Here is a 6,301-nt window from a genome sequence, read left to right as displayed (position 1 = left end):
ACGTTTTAATATATAATATATTATTATAGAATATTAAATAAATATATTATAATTTATAACTATATTATATTATAATATTTTTATATATATTATATTATATTACATTACATATTATAATATATAGTAATTATATTATAATATTGCAAGGTAATTATGAAGAAAAAAATAAAGAAAAGAGTTTGGAATGACTATTTCTCTTATGTGATGACAGAATAATGATTCACCCAAAATGAGTGAAGGAATGATCATTTATTTCTTATAAATCCAACCAAACATCAAACTTGAATTTTATTCAATTCTATTTATTTCCTTTCCACCCAACTAAACGCATCTTAGAGACTTGGTATTCCAACGTATTACTTTGGTGGAATGATTTGAGTTTAATTTACATATAAAAACAATTTATATGAGTGAATAACTAGAAATAACAAGTGATATATAGTGAGCCTAATTTAAATGGGGCTTATGAGTGTATGACCACCCCATTTTTGCCTGCCTGTATATCTGAATGTGGCTATAAGCTTTGTTGGATTGTTTTCTATTTTTATTTATTTTTTTGGGTGAAAGTATTATTTTTGTATTATTTCCGTCAAATATAACCAAGTAATACTTTTCTATTCTGTTACTTTCGCTCTCACGAGTTGGTGCACAAACTAGCAGCTATTTCTTTGTGACAGAATCCGTTCGTTCTTGTGTTCCCCGTTTGCTTGTGAAAATAAAATATATTTATATCTAAAAGGTAACAATATGCTATCCCCTAAATAATATAGTAATAATTAGAAATAAAGTTACTCAGCAAAAAGCAAAAAATTAGAAATAGCATTGCTCTATGCATGGTTTCTTTTTTATTTGTCACGATGATATGAATAACATTTTTTTAATGTTACTTTCTCGGTTTCTCCCGTTGTATTTGAAAGCCCAGCCCTTTGTTTAGACTTCCCAAGAGAAAAAACGAAGGGCAGAAGAAGCTTTAGAAGGTCCGATGACAGTAATATTTACGGTTGCTTTTGACTTTTGAGGTGGAAAAAAAGAAAATTTCCGGTGTTTTTTTTTTTTTTTTTCCTTAAGAATATCAGTATTTAATTTATATTAGTTGTTAGATCTGTACTATTTTTTTAATTTTATTTCATTTTTAACCAGATTTAATACAGATCTAACGACTGATAAGTAAAAAACACTGATATTTTAAAAAAAGAAAGAACACTAGAGAAAGTCCCGAAAAAATACAATCTTAAATTGAAAATATTTTAGTGGTCGTTCTTTCTACAATTTGAATTAGAGAATTTAAGTTGAAAAGTGAATTTATGTGAGAAAAATATCGTAGCAAAAAAAAAGATTAAATTTAAATTTTTGTGAACAAAAATACTATAGTAAAAAATTTAAATTGAGATTCGGATTAGTTGAAGAATTCTAATGTGCATATTTAAAACTTCGAGATATATTGCAGTTTTATTATTAAAATGAGGGAACCTTTTATTTTCTACCAAAAAGGAGAGTTTTATTATAAATAGATTGCTGAGATTTTTGTCTTTCAAATGTTTTAGACTCTTAAACTTTAAATTTAAACAATCCATCCCTCTACTTTGTTAAACTATCAGAACGTGGTATTTTACAAATTTGACTCTGAATTTTGATTCGATTTGAGGGATTTAAAGTTGGTGAATGGAGAGATTTTTTATTAGGAGTAGAAGTGAGATTTAAAAATTTTTAATCGGGCATATATTTTCGTTGGTTTGCGAAACGATTTCGGATGCGGAAGCGTGTGTTTAGCGCATCATGTTTAACAAATATTTTCATAAAACTTTGAAATACTCTATAAATTATATTAATTTATGTACGAATAAATTAATCAAATTAATTTATTTACCTAACAACTAATTAAGACGATAACTTGAATTCTTTGACCTCGAACATTCCTCGCTCCAAGCTAGTTTAGAACACCCGAACCTTTCTCGTCAATTTCTTAAATCTACGAAAACGTGTGTGTGGGCACACCTAAAACAAAACGGGATTAGTGAATAAACACTCAAGGTTTTTACGAACAGCAACACATGCACGACGTAGACGTTTTGGAGAAAATTTTTCTTCCCACACTCTATAGAAAACCGGCCACACTATGCTAGGAAGAGCAAAAAATTGTGTTATCTAATTTTCTGCATTCTCCTATTTATAGAGTAGTATTCAGACTTTTAAAAAAAGTCTAATTTTTATCTCCAAGATAATGCTTGATGATTATCTCCAACTTCAAATTTGGTTTTGAAACAAAATCTCTCACCCCCACATGTCAATTTTGACTCAAATTTAAATTCTAATTTAAGTCAAACTTAAATTAATTTGAATTTCAAATTAGCAAACTTATCAAATAAGTTAAATGGATAACTTGAGAACAAGCAACTGAATCTCATTGGGATTCACATTGTTGTGCGTTCAACCCATGTGAATACCTTCACATGTGTGTTTCAAAATTTAAATTTAAGCTTAAATAATCACATTATTTAATTAATAATTAATTTTTAATTAATTATCCTCGAGCATTTTATTTTAAAATTTCATAATTCTAAAATTCTTATTTTGCCCTTAGTGTCTTGTAAGATTACAAGGACGATGCGGTGACTCATGGACCTATAATTTTGATATCTAATAAAATTAATAATTAATTAAACTCTTTAATTAATTAATTAATTCTATTCATTCCAAAAGTTACTCTACTATAAACTTGGAATTGCACTCTCGTAATTATAGACATAAATTACTTCTAAATTGTGAAGTGTACATTTGATATAATCATTGCATATAGATCAATCCTCCATGAATAATTCATAATTAGAGCTAGGTAAAATCCGTTAACCTCTATAATTACATCTTTATCCTTGAGTGACATTGATTCTCTAATGGACAATGATTCATAAAATAATTTCATGAATCAGAGCTCCTACTGGTCTAAGTACCGAATCAACCATCAAGAGAATTATTTATCTACTTCTTTCTCAAGAAGGAATGGATTCCATCTCGGATGATAACATTCCCGGCTACTCACTTTCTCATGTCTCCAAACTACAAAGAATAAGACTCATAATCTCAGAATCCATATAGAGTAAATTAAAAGACACAAATTCATAAATAAGAGTCTGCTAACGGAAACTATCATAAATTCATATTGTGTATGTGTTCATGTTTCACATAATCTCATTATGTGTAATACACTAATTTAATATCTCGTCATATTAATAGTGCGGATAACACCGTTCCATTCTAAATGGGAATGACATGTATTACGAAAATCGTTTTGATTATTATCCTTAAATATTATCCTCTCGCATATAACATTATATATAATATTTAAGATCGCATAAATAATAATTGAATTTTCACTGATATTCATAAAATATTCATTAATATATGCACAAAAAATATTAAATAAACTCGTTTATTAAATAAATAATAATATATTATTACATCTTATGCTTTTAGGACACAATTCCTAATAATTTTTTCATCACCAAATTTAACACAACCATTATTTAGCATATCGTACCAATTTAGTAAGTAAGGGTTAAACTGTTAAAGTTAAATGTTTAGTGTAAGACGTTAATGCTCACAAAATTCAATTGAGTAGATGTGCAAAACATTCAAAAAAAGAAAAGAAAAGAAAAGAAAAGAAAGTTGGGCTAGTCCAGTGTCGGTCAGTTCTCTTTGTTTTGTGGCTATTTTGTATGAACACTCTCTGAATTTTTTAAATTTAGCAATTTAGTCCCTAAAGTTTTTTTCTTGGCAAACAACACCCCAAACTTATAATTTTTAGCACTTTCAACCCTTATTGCTCAGATTTGTTAAAATTTTGACTGTTTTGTGCACCTAACATGCAAATGATAGCCTAATAAGGGCATTGGTGTTCTTTTTTGTTTAGTTTTAATACAAATACATTTAAAAACTTGAACTTAATTTAATTATGACTTAAATTTTAATCTAAATTTTTACATGAAATTTTAATAATACTAAACAAAAATACTATTAATGTGCTTCTTAGGCTGTCATTTGTAAGTTTGACACAAAAAACTATCAAAATTTTAACAAATTTGATAAATAAGGACTAAAAGTGCCAACAATGAAAAATTCTGAGGGTTAATTTTTAGGAAAAAAAGTTTAAGGGGTGCTCATACAAAATAGCCTTGTTTTGTTGCAGTGATCATGCCTAGAGCCGAATCTCATCACTTTCCCTTTCCGGCAAATTGCAATTGGTAACGGTCATGTCTTTGGTTTTTTGAGATTTTAAACCAGATAGCGACTTTCCCTGCCCCCTTTGGCAAGCGTGAGTGCTTCTTCGCTTTATATATATACTAGTGAAAAATATGCTAGCAGGACTCGTTTAAAATAGCAGTTATAAAAATTTTTGGAGAAAAAAAATAAAGAAAAAAATGTTAAAAAATGAAGTAAAAGACAAAAAAATTTAGGAAAATTTTTTTGTGAAATGTTTCGCGGCTAAAGCTGAAATTTATGAGGATCACAAGCAAATGATGTTTATATAATGACACATTTAAGAATATATTAATTTAGCAGGGTAATTAGAAAAAAAATTTTAAATAATCACAAAATATTTAAAGTAGATATATTTGAAAATATATAAAAATTAAAGGTTAAAAGATGCAATAAAAAAGAAAAGGGAGGAAAAAAATTAAAACTAAAAAAAAGTAAAATTAAAGGTTGAGAGTAATTTCTATGTTAAATTTTAATTACTGTGTTATTAATATTTAATAATAAAAATATTAGCTAGTTAGTGAAAACACAAGTAACACAAATATCTTTATAAGTATCTTCATTAAAATAATTAGGATTACATAAAAAAATAAGGACACATTTAATAAAATATGTTTCAATGAGAACACTCGGGAAAAAAGTTATATCAAAGAAGTACATTAAAAAAGGATTACACTATAAAGAATCTTTTGGCAAAATGAAGATAAAAAACAAAAGAAAAAAAATTAAGCATGAGCACATATGAAAGAAATTATGTTAATATGAGTAAAGTAAGAAGAAAACGTGCATTTTAAAATTACCAACAGAAACAAATTAGAGAGAAAGTGTGTATTAAATAAATAATAGTTGCAATTAAATAAGGAGTAGAGAAAGTTAAATGTACGTCATAATAAAGTTTTTGAAAATAAAAATTTAGAAACAAGACACAATTAAAAGCATAATAAATCTGAACAAAAAATCTCATAAAGGAACCAAATAGGAAGAAAAAAATAAAGTTTTAGGGCAATAAGTAAAAAAAAAAAAAGAAAAGGTCAAAAGGACGAAAATAAAAAATATATAAGTTTTAAGGCAAAAAAAAACTAAAATAAAAAAAATTAGTGCAAAAGCAAAAAAAAATTTAAAAAGACTAAAATGAAAAAATAAATAAGTTTTAAAGTAAAAAGTAAAAGTAAAATAAAATAAGAGACTAAGAAAAAAGGGGGAGAGGGTTAAAAGACACTTCTATATACTTACAGATAGAAATGATAGATGGAAGATACTTAATTTGAGAGGAATTTTTCTGGTGTTCTCTTTTTTTTTTTTGAGAATATTGGTGTTCCTTATTTATCAATTGTCAAATATGTATTATTTTTTTAATTTAATTTTACTTTTGACTAGATTTGATATAAATTTAACGATTGATAAGTATGAAATATTGGTGTTTCAAAAAAGATAAAATACTAGAAAAAAATCTCTAATTTCAGACATATTTAATAAATTTATTTCAAGAGATACAAATTTTAGAATATAAAAAGTATATGAATATGCTTCAAAATGATTAGGGAACGAAAAGGAAAACAAAAACGATGAGAAAAAAAGAAAAAAAAAAGACACCATTTGAAAAGATTGCCAAAAAAAAAGGTGCAATAAGTCGACAAAGCTTTCCAATAGTTCCAAAAGGAAGCTGTGATATATATATATATATATATATATATATATATATATATCGGACTTTCTAGTTTTTATAGAAATAGATTATCAATAATTTTTTAATTTTTAGTCGCCAGATTTATATCAAAATTTATTTATTTTGCATACTTTTTTAATCTAATATAATTTTAATTTAATCTTTCAATTAAAAATTAGGACTACCATATTCTGTAAATCTCTTATATGGCTTCTTGAGAAAGCATTGTTAATCTTTTTGTTTCAATTATGCGCTTTTGTTTTTTTAGTTATTACTCATTTATTTTTTTATTTGTTTTTATGTATCCTATTCTTCTAACTGGCTTCTTGAAGAATTTTTGTTAATCTTTTTACTTCAATTATGCCCTTTTGTTTTTTTTAG

The sequence above is a fragment of the Morus notabilis genome, unplaced genomic scaffold, assembly GCF_000414095.1.
Source record: "Morus notabilis unplaced genomic scaffold, ASM41409v2 Scaffold45, whole genome shotgun sequence".
NCBI classification, from domain to species: Eukaryota; Viridiplantae; Streptophyta; class Magnoliopsida; order Rosales; family Moraceae; genus Morus; species Morus notabilis.
This window is presented reverse-complemented; position numbering follows the sequence as displayed.